The 17,729-nt window shown below is 41.2% G+C and overlaps 1 protein-coding gene across 1 annotated transcript in view; it reads left to right on the forward strand.

Annotated features, from left to right (window-relative positions):
• Window positions 1–17,729, forward strand: part of CDH11 (cadherin 11) — a 150,528-nt gene that overhangs the window by 47,248 nt on the left and 85,551 nt on the right. Inside the window, exon 2 of the mRNA XM_079116983.1 lies at window positions 13,401–13,525. The gene's annotated coding sequence lies outside the window, so the exon portion shown is untranslated. The remainder of the gene's footprint in view (window positions 1–13,400; window positions 13,526–17,729) is intronic.

Genomic DNA, 17,729 nt, shown 5'->3' on the forward strand with positions numbered 1-17,729 from the left:
TCTAATCAGGGAATTGCAACCTCGGTGAAAGTTTGTGATTCTATGCAAGGAGTGACCGGCATTTTACTTAAACATTTCCTATCGTAACAAGGAAATTCTGATTTTTATGGGGATATAAGGATATAATTCTTGTTGGTGATCTGGGTGAAAAGAATGAGATTATTAAAAGAACCTTGATAACCACCAGGCCCTTGACATCAACTTAGATACTTCATTTTGAGCCAGACTTTAAAGCTGAGTCCCAGCAGGCTTTATTGCTCTAATGACAAAGAGTCCTCACAACACGCACGGGGAAACCTAGAATGAATCAACACCACAATTCCTTTCTGTTCTTATTTTCATTTTTAAAAATAATTTAAATAATTAAGTTAACTTTGAATGCAAGCATCTTTCCTATTTGCCGGGAGCGTATTCCTTGTTTCTGAAAATCGATAGCATTCTCACTGGAATGCAAGACAACACACGTAATGAAAAATTAGAACTGCTGCGGAGAGCTGGCCTAATATTTAAAAATCTCTATGACAAACAAGGAAGACCAGAAACTGTTGGTGTCGATGCATCTGCTCACTTCGAGGTTATACCTGTCCTTTAATGAAGCTATGGGGATTTAGGCATGAGTCTGGGATAGGGATTTGGTGACAAGCTGACTTCCAGGAGAAGCTGGGAGACTTCCATGAACTCTCTTTGCATCATAATTTGGCAAGGTGGTAGGAGACAGTCTTCTCAGGCCACTAAAAATAGACGTCTCAGAGACCCAATCATGTCTTCGTGGTCTTCTTGACTTTCTTTCCTTTACTCCTGTCTTCATTCTTCACACCCACCTGCCTTCTCTGTGACTCTGCATTTGCTTTGGATAAGACACCATGGCCTTGTGAAGACAGGGAAGGGGGGATATTCCAGGACCCCCTTACCTGGCTACTCTACTTTCCAGAGCCCTCCTGCCTTTCTCCCTTCCTTCCTCTCTTCCTCTGCCTTGCCTCAACCTGGCCCAGATTGCATGTGCTTATCTTTGCAAAGCCAGTGGCAGTTAGAAATGCTTGATATGCAGTTATTGAACAAGGAAAAGAATGAACAAATGAGTGGTCGGAGCTCCAGGGAAGGCAGGATTCCAGGGAGGCCCAGTGGGCTAGGAAGGTTTTGGCCCCCTTGAAAGCCTGCTGCTCTGCTGTTTGACAGTCCTCCTTTCCACACCCTGTCTCCCCCTCTTCCGAGTATGGAGACGCGCTACTTCATGTGAGTGTTCTGTCAGTGTCCAGCTGCTGTCTGTTGGGTGTATCTGCCCATATCTAAACACGAGCACCCACTCAGACAGAGGTTCTATAAAAATCCAAAGAAGTCTTTTAATTACTAGATTCATAGTTTCTATTTTTCCCTCTTGATTCTATAAATTTCATGCAGATGTTTGCAAATAAGATCTTACCCAAAATGCTAACACCTACAAAACAGATAAAGAAGAGCTTGGGTGAATGAAATAGAAGAAAAAGGATGTGAAGACCCCAGAACCGCTCCCCTCGGCTCTCCCCACCTGCCCTCAGCAGCCCCAGCAGCCTTTGAGGTACCCTAGGAATACCCCGGCTCTGACACGGACAGCAAAGTCACTGGATTAAATGTCTTTAGCTCTTAGCATCCTGTGATTTGTGATGTCACTCAAACCTCACGTCTGGATCTCTGTGTTTATCCTTTGCATCAATGCAGATAATTATGCAGTAGGTGTAGGAGGAGCTATATATGGTGCAGGTGACAGTTTCTGCTATTTGTAACCTTGCAGGGACCTGGGTGGCAGGCAAATGGTTGGGAAAATGGTTCCTCAAAACAATGTGATCAAGGACTGAAGGCCCCAATGGCTGAGAAGGACTGTTGTAAGCACAGGGTGTGGCTGAGCATCAGCTCTGTGCTGGGCAGGTTTGTGCTGGCTTAAAGGGGTGCTGAAGAAAGATCTGTGATTAGCTCTGCTTTATTAGCCTTTTAAAAATGTTCTGTGTTGTTCATCACCATCCATTTCCTTGCTATTGACCTGCTGGAGGAAAGCTCTGTAGGAAGAGCAGCACTATTTGTTTGACTCCTTACTCTTTTGACTCAGCTCTGGCACAAAATAGACTCTCAAGAAACATCTGCTGACCAGATGAATGATTGATAGATATGATGCTGCAGTGAAGTGTGTGTGTGTGTGTGTGTGCATATGCGCATATAAAGTTGAGAAGATGGACAATCAGGAGGCAGTATTGCATCAGGATGTTGAAACGCAAGAAGTTTATGAAGAAAATAAAAAAGGGAAAGGCATTCTGTCCAGAGACAAAAGTAGGGATGAAGGAAGCAGAGGGAAATAGTACAGTCGCCTGAAGAAAATCAGGGGATTCCTGGATGGAGAAGTGGACAGCCAGCTAAGGCTTGCTCATGAAGAACTTCCCTGAGGGCAGCGAACAGGGATGGTAGGGACGGAAGCTCTGGAGTCAGATGACCTGGGTGTGAATCCCTCTAAGCTGGGTGACTGGGTTGCAGGACTCACCCTCTGTCTTAGGTGTCTCACTTTCAAATAAGAGCCATTGATGGAACTATGCATTTAAGCACTGTGCCTGGAACAGTGTGGGGCTTGGTTATTGTTCAAAATAGAAGAGGCAGACCCAAGCAGAGTTCGGGTGCTTTGAAACCGGGGGTGGCAAAAGCAGGCCTGTGGTTTACAGCCAGCACATAGTGGCCTGCGGAGGATGGTGGCTCAGAGGCTCTCCTGGCATAGGAAGCTGTAGGACATCCTCCCTCTCTGCTCCCCTTGCCTGAGGGAGGCTCTGTGTCCTCGTGTGCCAGCACGGCTGCTCTATGCTGCCCAGTTTTTGCACTTTCATTGTTGTGACTCTAAGGAAGCTGCCTCCCCCATACGGGGTCATTCGTGGGATACGTCGCATACTGGCTTCAGGGTCTGGAGTGGCTGTGATCTGACTGGGGACCAGTTTGCCTTCCCAGGCACTGTGGCCCTGTGCCTGGTTGTGTGTCCTTCCCCTTGCAACTAAATGACTTCTAAGCCAAGCTTCGAAGTGGAACCTTCGTCTGCATTCTTCCCACCTATGCTGCAATTTCTCCTTTTTACCTTATTATTATATAAAACAGTGTTATGTGTTTTTGTGTCCTATGCATCTTCACAGGCAGCCTGAAATCCCCTTTGGAATAAAGCAGGGTATGTGTAAATGCATGACATGAATTATAGGGAAGGTACCAGTGGATTCCTAGCCCAGAGAGTCTTCAACCTAGTTTCTTCTTCATGAAGACCTAGTTTTCTGGAGTGACTAGACTCTGCTCCCTCCCCTGCCACCAGGTCAGGATTGGCATTTGTCTCTCCTGCATTTCTTTCTCTGTCCTTGGGAGAATTCCACCATCATTCCTTGCTGTCCTTCGCACACCTGGCTTGACGTGTGATGCTAACGAGGCTGCTGTGCGGAGATGCTGGGATGCAGAAGGGAGGGAGCATTTGCTGCCGCTGACATCCCCTGGGCTCTGCCCGTCACCCTCTTCCCACTGGGACCTTGGTCCCCTCTCTGCCCAGTATGTGCAGTGCAATGCATCAGTGTTCTCTGGGTGTTCTCACCCCTGCACTCACCCAGCTATGTCTTCACAGAACCTGGGAACCTTCTCCATTATCATTTACTTAGTGTTTTCCTTTGACTCTTCTTAAATATTTTTGAAATAAGTTGTATTGCTCTCATTGATATCCAAACAGTATCTCTTGTCATAAATATGGGTTAACCCCCAAAATAGGTGTAATTAAAGAGAAACAGTGCAACTAAATCCATTCCGATATTGAGACTGCCTTCTCTTTGTTCAAAGAGATTTATTTGGGAATTGCTACGAATAGCTGAGATTTGCAGCTGAGATCAAGATTGAAAGAGAATTGAAATCAAAGCTCCCTATGTCTTGACAATGATCATTTAAGGCCAATAATAAGTATAGAAGTTTAGTGGATCCCAGTTGTGTCAGATCATGCACTAATTTCTTTACATTGAGTCTTTGTAACAGAAAAAAAAAAAAAAGATAAATCTTTGACAATGAAGTTCACTGATATTTAGGGAATAGTAACTTTGTCCCAGAAACAATGGTATAATTTGCATACACTGCCTCTTTTGCCTCACCACAGCTCTGTGGTGTTATGGTGCCCATTTTACATCTAGGTAGCCTGAGTTCCAAGTCAAAGAACCAATGAGTCATAGAGCCCCAAATGGAAACCATTCTGCTGGAATCAAGAGTTTCCTCAGCAGGGACTGGATCTCTGTTTGACTCCACAGCTTGGCCCCTTCTCTCTTTGCTGAGTGAGGGCCATTTTGTTTGACTGGATGGGGTCCTATAGGCTTTCTCTGAGGGTACCATCTTGTCAGGGACTCAGAAAGATGACTGCCTACACATCACCCCAGAAGCTAAAGGATAAGCCTCCCATAGCTTGTCCTCAAGGTCTTCTGCAGGGGCAACATCCCCTTAAAGATGGCCGTCATCATGATATCACGTTTGACCTATGAAGTCACAGACTTGTGTTGATGCCAGAGAGGCACAAGGCTCTGGCGTAATGTTTCCAAAAGTGCAATCAGAACACTGCTAATGGGAAGTGGGACCTTTTACCTCGGGTAATTTATTACTTTAGTTACAAAATTCTGTAATCTCAAAGTAGGAAAGAACTTTAGGGTTCACCAAATCTACACTGGTACCCGATGCCAAAAGAATATCACAATTTACTAGATAAGGAATGTGCCTTAAGTATTTCCATGGATAAGTGAGCAACTTATGAGTAGTATTTGTGTGTTTCTGTGTGTACAAATATTCAGAGAGATAATATATCCGTATCTGTCTATATCAGACAGGTGTAAATATCAAAGTAAAGAAAGTGCAAAGAAAACCTGTATCAAAATCCAGCCTAATTTTCTTGGCTTAAGCTGTGTGAAAAAGGATTAAAAGTGGGTCTTGAAGCAGAAGACCTGGCCAAGCCTCTGAGCCTCTGATCTGAGCACATCTCTTCATATAAGAACAGAATTGCTCACAGTGATTCAAACCCTTTCTGATAAGATGACCCAACTCTACAAAATGGCAGATAGTGTTTTACTTTTCTTCTTCATTCTTTGTTTTTAATAATGAATTTAATAAAAGCGGGCACCAATTATAACTATTCAAGGCATTAAACAAAAAAGATGAAAAGGAAAGGAAAAGAAGAAGAGAAGAGAAAAACAAAAAAACAAAAAAAAAAAAAAAGAAAGAAAGAAAAGCCAAATGGTCCTTTGAGGTTCTCTGAACGTGTGTGTGCCTTAGAGGTAAATCGTGGAGGACCAACCTAGATAAAACTTTCTGTGAGAGCTTTGGGTTCTCCACATTGGCAGGTGATTTTCCCAACATTCTCAACACCATCAAAATTTGCGCATACCAGCGAAGAATGTTATTCCACCAATAAAGTGCAGCAAACTAAAACTGAAACATTTTAATGACTTGCTTCTCCCGTGGACCCTGAATGAATCCAGTGTACTTAATGAGGTGTGATAAGGAGTCAGAGTGCCCATTGGACCCCTTCCCTGGCTCACTTCAGCCCCTCTGTGGCCAAATTCAAATCTGTGCCTGAAGAAAATTATAAGTCCCCATTCAGCGTAGCCCTGCAGAAGCATTCGTGCCCAGGTGAGATCAGGTGCCAGGATTCCTCTCCTTCTTTCCTTAGGTGTTTGTTCAAAAGCTTTCCTACAGCATTTGGTTTACACTTTTGTCTACTTGATATACAGTGGGCAAGCAAATGTACGTGCTTTTTGCCTTTGTGAAGTAAATCACAAAATGGCATTTTAAAAAACTTAACTTTACATTGCAAAAGGAAAAATCTCACTTCATTTTGACAAACCTTGTTTTATTTCTGTCTGAGCATTATCTCCCCAGATGGAGCTCTCACCTAGTATATCGTAAACTTCCAGAGGGTGCATCTTACTCTGCTTACATTGAGAAGTTGTTGCAGGCTGTCATTTTTGGGGACACACAGTTTAAACTGCCGTGTAAGTGTGTTTGCAATGATTCTCCAGAAGTGTATAGAGCATTTGATTTCTTGATTATCTGTAAATTGCCCAGATTTGACCAAATATCAAGGATACTGTTCCTGGGTGTAGTAAAAATCATGTGGACCTTCATTACATTTTCAGGTTCTCCTTTGGCAGTGGCTTTCTCTGGATAGTGTGGTAGCACAGTAAGGGGATGTAGTTCATAGTCATTTTTTTTTTTTTTTAACTCATTGTACTACTTCCCTAAATGAGTGCCCTAGTTTATATTTGAAGAATGCAGTTAAATATAGAAGTTGGATGAATTGTTACAGATTCAAACAGCTTGTGTCAGAATCCCAGCTTCATGGGTTAGTGGCTTGTGATTGTGGGTAACTTCACTCATCATTGTTGAACCTCATTTTCTTAGTTATGAAATGAGGAAAATCAAAGAACATGACTTAAAATATTTTTTATAAGATTACATTATATATTATAGGAAATTACTTAGCCTTGCACCTGGCATCTTGCAAGCTCTCAATAAATGTTAGGAATAATCATTGCCTGTTTGGATTAAGTTGTGTTTAATACCACTCAATTCCTAGGGAGATAGATGTGCATATCATGGGGACAAGATTCTATTTGTGCCTTAAATCTCCAAAGACGATTAAATGCTTCACTTGGCATGTAACATATTACATATTTGGAAAATATGGATAACACTTTTCAGACTCAATGCTTGCACAAATACATGCATTTCATTCTAGTCTGAAAATACCTGTTGGTTTCCCTGTCTTTTCTTTTTAATAGCTGATTACAAAATGATAGGCTATTTACTGATTTTAACTATCTTTGAAAACAAACCAAACGACATCTCATTGCATTTATCAAGGCTGACTAATTCGAGCTGAGCGAGTGCACCATGACTATCTGTGGAAACACATCACAAATTAGACCTGCCATCTGAGATCAAGAAGATAAATATCAATAGCTATTTTCAGTCTTTTATTACATTATATATTATATATTATATTATTATTATTAGTCTTAATATATATGATTAGAATACATATATCATAGCTTTGTTCTATCTCTTTGTTTTACTGGTACTCATTGATTACACCAAAAAGCCTACCCTGTAGAGGGCTAGCAGTGTATTGACCTGGACCAACAGAGATGCATGTAAGATGTGATTTCAGTCCTTGAGTAACTCACAGCTTCCTTGGAAGCAAAGTTGAATGGGGGCAGATAGCCATTATGCAAAGATCTCTGCCCATGGGAAAATCAAAAGCAATAGGGTACATGAAGGAAATCCAATATGGTGTCCTCTAAGGAAGTGAAGTCCCACCTAAGTGAATAGAAGAGAACAGACCTGGGAACAGTGTGTGCACAGAGCCACTCAGATGCATGGCCTACCAGGTTCAGCCAACAGCAGGGCTTACTGAGGAGGGTGTCAGGTGAGCAGGTAAACCTGGAGCAGACCTGAGAGACATGCATAAGCTGCGTTAATCAGGGCGGACATCACGACCTCATAGGAAACCATTTGGGGTTTTAATATGGTCCTTTTTAAAATATAAATTCTGGTTCTAGTTGGTGGCTTCCATCGAGAGGACAGTGTCTGTTTTGCCATGTGCATTATTTTCACCTGTTTTTATTCAGAACCAAGAGACAGATAAGCCAAATAAAATAAAAAACAGAACAGAGGTAAATGTGGTTCTAGAGCATAACTGAGCATGTGCCCACTGGTTGCATTGTACTCTGGTAATTCTTTCTAAAGCATGACCAGTCACCTGCACAGATATCCTTGATATCCTTCAAACTTCCTTAGGCTTGATGTTATTAATTTTGTTTGCTTGCCACCTCCCTAGAACAAAAGTAAAAAGTAAAAGTAAAATTGTTAGCATGTTAGAGCAACAATAACATACACCCTCCTAAAGAAAGACTTTGGATTTTTGTTCTATTCTAGGTGTTCCTAGATTATAGGACAATATACATAGGCTCCATGTGTATATGCAGATTTTATGATGGATGTGCTTAGATTGCTCCATAATTTCACTGTTTTCATTTGGTAGAGAAATCCCATTAGCAGAGTGAGAAGGGCAAGGTCTTTGGAGCCAGGGAATCCAGGTTGGAATCCCATTGTGATCATTTGCTTAGCTACTTGGGCAAGTTCTTTAGCTTCCCTGAGACCCACTTCCCTCCTCTTTGGGGAGGTAGGAATGGAATAAACCAAGCCTCTCCCAGTGCTGTTGGGAAACTCAGTTTTCAAAAATGCACGCAAAAGCACCAGGACAGGGTACCAGGTATCCAGAGTAGAAAGCAGCTGGAACTGGAGCTTCCAGTGTTACAACTGTTAGTATATTAAAGAGAAAGCGAAACTCCGTCATTTGGGCAAGAAATGGTGATAAAATGTATAGAGAGTTGCAGGAGGTTTGCTCATATGCTAGATGACTGTTTGTTTATTCATTTCCCAAAGATATTACAAAGGCTGTGAATATTTATTTAGTTCTGCTCCCAATAGCCCTTCTAATAGGGAATTATTTGGGTACAACGAAAGACATTTGTAAATGCGGCTGATAAGACTGGCATTGGACAAGGACTGTTTTGTTGGACACAAGAATTCTATTATCCCTGGCTTTAGTTGTCAAGTGCCCGGGGAACCCAGAATTTATGGTGGCAGTACAATGGGCCTTTCAGGGCCCAGGGAAAGAGCTGTGAGATCCTGCTCCCCGGCTTTTCAGGGCTTCTAATCTTTTTATCAGGCCAGGACAATGCCGGATTCAGCTGCTGCCTGGGCCTCCTGACTGTCCATTGGCTGTCAGGTATTGTACAGTAATTACCATGGTGACAATGGACTCTCTCTACGCCCTTCCATCGGCGCTTTGGAAAACGGCAAAGGTTGTCACTTTGTATTAGGTGCCTCTAAAGCCACGGCTTACTTAGCAAAACTGCTGAAGAAAAATAGAGATAATCGTGTTGGATTTCATTTAAAGGGCCACTGTGTCAAATCCATTTGGAGCCCAGGAACTCTTTTATGGATGTTTTCTTGTAATTAGACATTGAGCATCACCCCCATCCAGGCACTGAGTAGCCAGTACTGGAGATTTTGCAAGGAGGTCTGAGCTATGGGCCTCCGGCTGTCCTCAACCACACAGTGAGAGCAGAGATCTAAGCTGAGTCAGAGGGCGTCAAGGGCTCCCTAACTTCTTGGAGACTCCGGTTCTTCATATTGAAAAGAATAGTCTGGAAAATGCTTAGAAATGAATATTAATTACATGCTGTGTGACTGCCTATTAATTAATATATGGAAATATATAAGTATTGGGTTTTATACAAATACTTGCATGTCTACCACAAGAATTTATGAATATAATGCATACAATGAAAGTTCAAACTTTTAATCGTGTATCATTGTAAAATTCCAATATGTATCTTTTCATAGTAATAGCTATTTATTTTTTGACCGTTCATTGTAAGGGAGGTGTTGCATTTATTATCACTATTCTTCATAATAATCCTCCAAAATAGTTATGATCCACATTTTGTGAAAAGAAAACTGAGGCACAGAAAGTTCTTGCTTGCCGAAAGTCAAATTAGCTTGAAAGAGGCAAAGCCTAAATTTTAAGTGCTGTTCTCTTACACTTTACAGCTAACTGATTCTTCCATTAAAAAAAAAAAAAAAAATCAGAATCTACACACCTATCTTACAAAATATGCTTGGCCATATGGTTTCAGAATTTCAGCTATAACAGGAAAGACAAACACCCAGTGGGGATTATTAATTGATTTAATCATCACTTCGATGATGTCAGGAACACATGAAACATCCCCCCAAACAAAGAAGATCCCATCTGCAGGCACCTGGGGTCTGCTGCATACATATAGCCCCTTCTGCTTACGGAGCAAGAAAAGCACAGAGCTACATCAGCAAAGCAACATGGTCTTTCTAGACTGACAGGAAAATGTGTGGCTATTGCTCCACTTCTTTACCTAATGTTTCAAACTAGACCTAGCTTTTCACTTGTTTATACAATAGCAAAATATGAATATTTCATCATGGTTTGTTTTAATCAGCTCTGTTTCAAAACGTCTTAATTCCCTGTTGTGTCATTATGCCCCAAAGTAGAAATTATCTTTGGCCACATCCCAAAGGAATAGGCATGATTTACCCTGGGAAGTGGGTCTCAGCTTCACAACTTGTAAAAAAAGAGAGGAAGTCTTAATGATCTAACCCTGCTATGCTTTCTTACCCTAGCAATTGGACGTTTATCACTTAGTCTCAGTTTCTCCATCTGTAAAATGCAGCTGCCACACTTTTAGCTTAAGATCCTTGTTTTACCTATAATGTATTGTGCTCACAGAACATTCAGACATATGTCTGAGGATTTTAAAGCATACACTGATAAAATAAGTGGAAGGGACTATTTTCCATCCCCACCACCAGCTGTGTGTGTGTATACACACACACGTATACATGTGTGTGTGTATATATATATATGTATGTATATAAAGCAAATATTTATTTTGGGGGGCTATCGATAATGATCCTGATATACAGCTGCCTTGACTCAGCTGACATTCTTGAAGAGGACCCATACATGCAGATCTATAAGCCACAGCATTTGTTTTGTTTTGGAGCAGAGACCTTAACAAAGGAAAGTTGACAAAGAGAGAGACATGGTCTTATGGTCCTGAGTGTAACAGACCTCCCACAGTCAGAGCTCAGCAAATGGGAGCAGCCACATCCTCCCTGCATCCTTCCTTGATTTTTCCTTTTTGATTTTAGTAAGTGCACCAAGTATCTGAGGGCTCAAGGGTGATTCCCTTGAGTGTGAAGCTCTGTTTCTTCGACCCTCAGCTGAGGTACGTACAATGCCATCTTTGTTACATGTCATTGGTTACCCAGGGTTGATTCAGATTCACCTGGAGTCTATGCAGGGTAATGAGTATCTGAGTGTGTGGTTTATTGCTGGAGCCACTTTTGTTTTGCTTGTTTTAAATTTTTATATTTATTTGTTCTAATTGGTAATACATGACAGCAGAATGCATCTCTATTCTTTCTACATGAATGAAGCCAAACTACTCATTTCTCTGATTGTATATGATGTAGAGTTATAACATTCGTGAGATCATACATGTACCTAGGGTAAGGATGTCAATCTCATTCCACCTTCTTTCCTGCCCCCTACCCCTTTCCCTTCCTTCGCTCCCCACTGCCCAATTCAAAGTTCCTCCATTCATTCCCCCCACCCTATTAGGGATCAGTATCCACATATAAGAGAAAACATTTGGTCTTTGGTTTCTTGGGATTGGCTTATTTTGCTTAGCATGATATTCTCCAACTCCATCCATTTACCTGCAAATACCATAATTTTGTTCTCCTTTAAGGCTGAATAATATTCCATTGTGTATATATTTCACTTTTTCTTGATCCATTCACCTATGGAAGGACATCTAGGTTGGTTCCATAGCTTAGCCATTGTAAGTTGAGCGTTTATAAACATTGTTGTGGCTGCATCACTGTAGTATACACATTTTAAGTCTTTGGGGTATAGACTGAGGAGTGGGATAGCTGGGTCATATGGTGGTTCCATTCCAAGTTTTCTAAGGAATCTCCATACTGTTTTCCAGAGTGATGGTACTAATTTGCAGTCCCACCAGCAATGTATGACTACCTTTTTCCCCACTTCCTAGCCATCACTTACTGTTGCTTGTATTCTTGATCATTGCCATTCTGACTGAAATAAGATGATATCTTAGAGTAGTTTTGATTTTCATTTCTCTAATTACTAGAGATGTTGAATATTTTTTCTTATATTTGTTGATCAATTGTAGATCTTTTTCTGTGAAGTGTCTGCCCAGTTGCTTACTCATTTATTGACTGGGTTATTTGTTTTTGTGGTGCTAAGTTTTTTATATATCCTGGAGATTAGTGCTCTATCTTATGTGTGTGTGGTTGTTTTGATACTGGGGATTGAACCCAGGAGTGCTTAACCACTAAGCCACATTCCTAGCCCTTTGTAAAAAAAATATTTTATTTAGAGACAGGGTCTCACTGACTTTCTTAGGGCCTTGCTAAGTTGCTGAGGCTAGCTTTGAATTTCCTATCCTCCTGGCTTAGCCTCCCCAACCACTGGAATTATAGGCATGTGGCATTTTTGAGGACTAGATACAAGTAATATAGTTGCCAACGAGGGCTCTTCACCATCAGTTAGCTGTTGTTGAGTGAATGGCTCCAGGTGCTTTTCCTCCATGACTCCATGTGCATCTGGAAATAATCTCAGTGCTACTTTGTCCTTGACATCTTGGAAACAGCACAGAAAACAATTTTTATTGTTCTTCTTGCCACAGTTATCAGAAACAAGGTGCTGTAGACACATCTTAGTAGATTTACAATTCATCTACAGTCCTTCAACAAGAAGGGCGTGTGTTAGTTATTTTGGACAATGTTGAGGAGATGTTGGTTGGAAGCAAGATGAGGAGGGAAAAGTAGATTTGGAAAGAAATAAAGCACAGTAAATGAAATCAATGAAAAATGTTGTCCAAGCTCCCGATGCAGGTTGAGTTGGTCCTGGAATGTAGAAACTCTAGGGATGAAGGGCATTCAAGTATTTCTTTGTTTTCTTTTCAGAGAAGCTATGCTAGCTGACACCTTCCTTGGTTCAGTGCCCCCATTTTTAAAGACAACAGCTGTTTAGATACTCCATGTACTTCTTTTCATTCATTCAACAAATATATGAACAGCTGCTCTAGCTAGGGAATGTGTTAGACACTTTGGTAGATGTGAAGATGAATCAGACCAGAATCCAGGCAGAACAACCCTGCACAGAAAACCCAGAGTGTTGTGTAGCGAGGCAAAATATAACTTGGATGAATATTTGTAGTGCCGTCAGTCCAGTTCTCTGGTCCCCTGGAATCTGGATGACATCTCCTATCACCACCACCATATGACTCTTTGTCCTTGAGCTTATTGTTCCTCAAAGATCTGCCATCTCCAGAACCATGATTCCCACTTTATGAGGGAAGACTCGACTTGAACTCAGAATATAGTTTGTACTAGAAATTGTTTCAAGACTTCATATGTTCACATGCAGGTTTAATGTTGGTGCTAAAGCAAATGCATGAGAAATTCACCACGTTTTAATGGTGAACACTTGACCAATTTATGATCCAAGTATCAAATGTACATATAACTAATCACACCATCTTTGTACTTCAAAAACCATGACAAGTTTTCCTGCAGTTATGATAATTGGATTACATCTTTCTTTGCACGTCTGATCTGTTATTTTCCAAGAGAAAAGCCTGTCTTCTGCAACTGTGTATCCCTGGTGTAAAGGAGTGGATCATCTGATCAAGCCATGTCATCTCTAAGTTACTAAATACGCTTTCACTTTTTTTTTTTTTTTTTTTTATTTGCAGAAATCACTGTGCTTTTGGCTCGGTGGCTCCGTGACATTTATTCGTGTTGTCATTTGTTGAGTGACCAATCAGATGGGTGGAGTATGTTATAGAAATTGGCAGCAAGTATCCAATGGGTGAAGAAGGTAAGATGGACTAACATTACTGAGAGAGTCATGTATTTTTATGTATTTGGAGATGGAAATCATGCTTGCCGGGTCCATTCCTCAAGCCTAGCTTGATTAGGACCTTTATCACATCCAAAGTAGAAATCTGAGAGGGTAAGCCCTAGTTTCTCAGACTTTGAGGAATAGGATTATTCAAGGTCACTCAAAGTATTCTCTTAATTGAACACCTATTATATGTCAGTACAGGGATGATAACATTTTTTTACTATAGAAAATAGAGAAGAGAGAGAAAGAAACTACAGAGTATCATGATTCTTTAGCAAAGACTGAGCTAGACATGTTGATTGAGATGATTTCCATGTTGTATTTTTTCCTTTTCTTTCTTTTGAAAAGAATTCTTAAAATAGGAAAAAGGTAGCTTATATCCCACAAGGAAAAGAGATTGCTAGGAGGCTGAACCTTCTAGACCTCAAAAGCCAGGATCCTTGATCAAGAACCAGCAGGCCTGATTTTAACTCTCTGGTTCAGGTCTGCTTGACAGGGTCTCTGTGCCCTTAGGTTAATGAGCCCTTTTCTGGGCCACAGGGTGATTGGATCTAGGGTCTAACAGTTCTCAAGTTTTAGAATTCTACAAATCTGTTTGACTTCATTATATCTTTTAGGTGGTAGTTGCAACTATTTCCATAGAACATCCAAATGTCAGGCTAGAAATTTGAGAATTAACTGTCACCATGACACCCGTACTTGGGGGTTTTAGACCTACCTACCCACACATCTGTGGCTCATTCTTATGTACATGGCCAAGAGATGATGCCTTGAGCACCAGGCAAAATATAGGTCATGATATCCACTCTAGCCCCTCCCTTTTTCCTGGGTCCCACAATTGGGGACATCATCACAGTTCACCCCAGTCGGGAACATGGGAGGAATCCTCTCTGCCTCCCGGTTCCTCAACTCCAGTGGCAATGTATTCCTGTTTGTTCCTACTGGTGAACTCATAATTATCTCTGAAATATTTGTTTTTCTCTTTTCCTCTTGCCACCATCCAGATGCAAGCCAAAACCCCTCTCTCAGATGTTACTGGAATTACTACTTAACAGGTGGTTTTTTTTTTTTTTTTTTTTGTTAGTATTTTATTTTTGCCTCAAGGGTTAGTTCTCTCTCAACAACTCCAACAAGAGAATCTTCCACACACATTCTGAACACTATCCCTAATCCACACATTACATTATTCTCCCACTTAATCCCTTTCAATGATAGAGATACGAGCTCCTGAAGAAGCTTCTAGGATTCACGAATGCTTTCCAGAGTCACCTCTCAGCCACACTCTTCACATGCAGACTTTGTAACATACATGCTCCCTAGAATCTACTCACAGCACACAGTTTCATTTCCCCCAAATCATATAACCCCTCTCTTTTTTAAAGTATTCTTATTCATTTAATACCTTAGCTTACCTCACTCTCTTCGAAGAGTTATTTCTGATCCCCTAAGACTGAGCTGTGCAGCTCATGGATAATACTTTTACCAGCCAGGGATTATACCCTTTTCTGTGATTGGATGACCATTGTCTATTTAGTTGTCTCCTTTCCCAGCTAGACCTTGAGGTTCTTGAGGGTAGGATTTATTTGGGGACCACCATGCTCTTAGTTGCAAGCATTGTATCTGGCTCAAAGTATGCATGTAAAAGATATTTATAAGTGATCAAAGACCTATAGTAAACTTTTGACAGGAAATGAAGAAAGAGAGAGAACAGTCAGGACCATGGAGGGAACAGTCATAAAAATATCAGTTAACAGATATTGCATGCTGACCCATGCCAGGCTCAGACTTTCTTTAAAATCATCACCTTTTTAAACTTTGCAAAAGTCTCATGTGGTAGGTACTATTAAAATCCAAGATTCTAAAAATAAGGAAACTCAGTCTTAGAGAAGGTAAGTTGCTTATGGTGACAGGCCATAATTTTTATTCCTGGAATTCCTATTGAGTTTGACTTTACCTTGACCTGTGTCTTTTGACATTTGTCTTCCTTTCCCTGAATAAATCTGCAAAATCATGGACAAAATAATTTCTTCCACATAAGGCCAGAGGTTTATTCCACAGTCCACACAAGCTATTGTTAAAGAAATGGGCATCAGCAGTGACTGGACCCTTTGATCTTTGGAGATCTCCCAGGTCCTCATCTATTGATCATGTATTGATGAGGGTCTGTCTGGGGGGGCAGTTTCAAATTTGGGATCACCCAGCATTTTCTCCCATGTTCTGGTCAATAGTTGTTCAGACAAAAAACAATGAATGAAAACATTTGTTGTGAAATCAAAACTTACCCCTCCCTGCAAATGCACCAGCACGATTTGGAAGTTGTAGGACCCACTTTTCTCCTGTGTGCATATTGTTTGGTCATTTGCTCTTGAAGCCTGGTTCAGCAGACAAAATTTGACTCTCCCTTGGATATGGCTGTGAATGATGATCATCTCATTTCTGCCAAGCCAAATGAGTCTCTCCATTTCACCAGCCCTTGGAATTCTTCAATAGGATGCGAGAGTGACATTTCCTATTTTTCTAGATAATGGGGACAATTATTATGAGGTAGCAATGAAACAGTCAGAAGTTAAATAGAAAGTACTTGAATTTAATTTCACTTCTAGGAAATCTGTTAGATTATTTTTTTCAACTAGAAATTAAGAATATCCTATTTTGAAGAGCTGCGCCTAACTTTTATTCCAAGAAGTAGAAGTCAAATGTTCCAATGCCTGTGGAATAAGCATTGTGACCCAGAGCTGCTGGTCACAAGTTATCCTTAAAAAGAGAAGCAAACAAACAAAAAACCCAGCATGATTCAGACAGAACAATGCTTTCATCTTTGGAATGGGATTCTTGTTTTAAGGAGAGGAATATTGTGTCCTGGGGGAAGAGAAGACTTATTCATGATGATCATCTTATTTTTAGGTCTTGGAATAACAAAACAGAGTTTATCAACAACTTTAGCTCTTAAGACTCATTCTTGATCCCCACTGACTTCAGGATGCCCGAATTTGTTGATCAGGTTCCTGTGATGTAGGCATAGGGATGAAAGGGCACTTTCCCTAAGTCCTAAGGAGTCCCTACTCAAGTGTCACTGTATATAACATGGGCTATCTGTGGAAGGAAAAAGAGGAAAGAAGGACTTAACAAATCGTGGGGAAGCAGCTTGGGTCACAGGATCAGCCTTCTGCCTGACTTGAACGAAAATCAAATTGAGTGTGAGTTTCATTCTGGGTACACTTGTCTAACTTAGGTCCCTTCTCAGAGCAGTGTGAGAATTACCTGGGTAATAAAGGACAGATCAAAGCACTGCGACCTTGCTGGGTTTTTAGTAGGACACTGGAGCTTAGAAATGAATGCCTTAGAGAAGTAAAAGAGATGTGCCCTTTGCAAAAGAAGAATATAAACACATGGACACCCTGCTGAGTAATAATCAGCTGGGGCTCCTGCTCACAGGTCACCCAATTATCTCTCATTTGCATAGAAGTCCAGCCCAGAAGCTGTTTGGGGGCAACTTACCTGTGCTGGTGAATCCATGAGGCTCTGCGTTGCCCCTGACAGCTTGAGTTGTTGACAGTCTGCTTCCTAAGCCTCTGTGCCTGCTGGGGCTGTCTGCGAATACACTTTTCCTATTTGGGATGTAGGCCACTGTAGAGAAGGAGGCCAAGTCATCTGTCTGTAGCTGGTATCACTGGAATCATAAACAGCCACTCAGTGCACTTGCTGACCATACATTGCAGAGCTTCAATGAGTAATGTAACTGTCACTACCACGTTCAGTGAGCAGTTGCATGAAATTCTTACATGCCAGGCAAAGTGAATATCCTACCCCTGCCTGAAATCATCAGGAAAGGACAGACCTCAGCCAACGTTGTGCTTCCTTGATCTTGCTTTCTTTAAGGAACGATGGACAAACAACAGAGATCCCTCCCAATATTGAGAAGGAGAGATGATTCCTGTTGAGCAAAGCCCTGTTCCAGGCACAGGACCTCATGCTTTACAGTTACTGTCTTGTTAGAAGTCACCCAAAATTTGATTGCTAGATGAGGTGGCCATGACTCTTTTATAGATGAGGACACTGAAGTTCAGAGTTGAGAGCACTTGCTGATGGCCACATAATTAACTCTGGGTAGAAGCAGAGTCTCCATTCTCAAGTGCAGTCCCCTAGTGCCTCCTGTTGATTCATATGATTTGCACCT

The sequence above is a fragment of the Sciurus vulgaris genome (assembly GCF_902686455.1).
Source record: "Sciurus vulgaris genome assembly, chromosome: 17".
Lineage (NCBI taxonomy): Eukaryota > Metazoa > Chordata > Mammalia > Rodentia > Sciuridae > Sciurus > Sciurus vulgaris.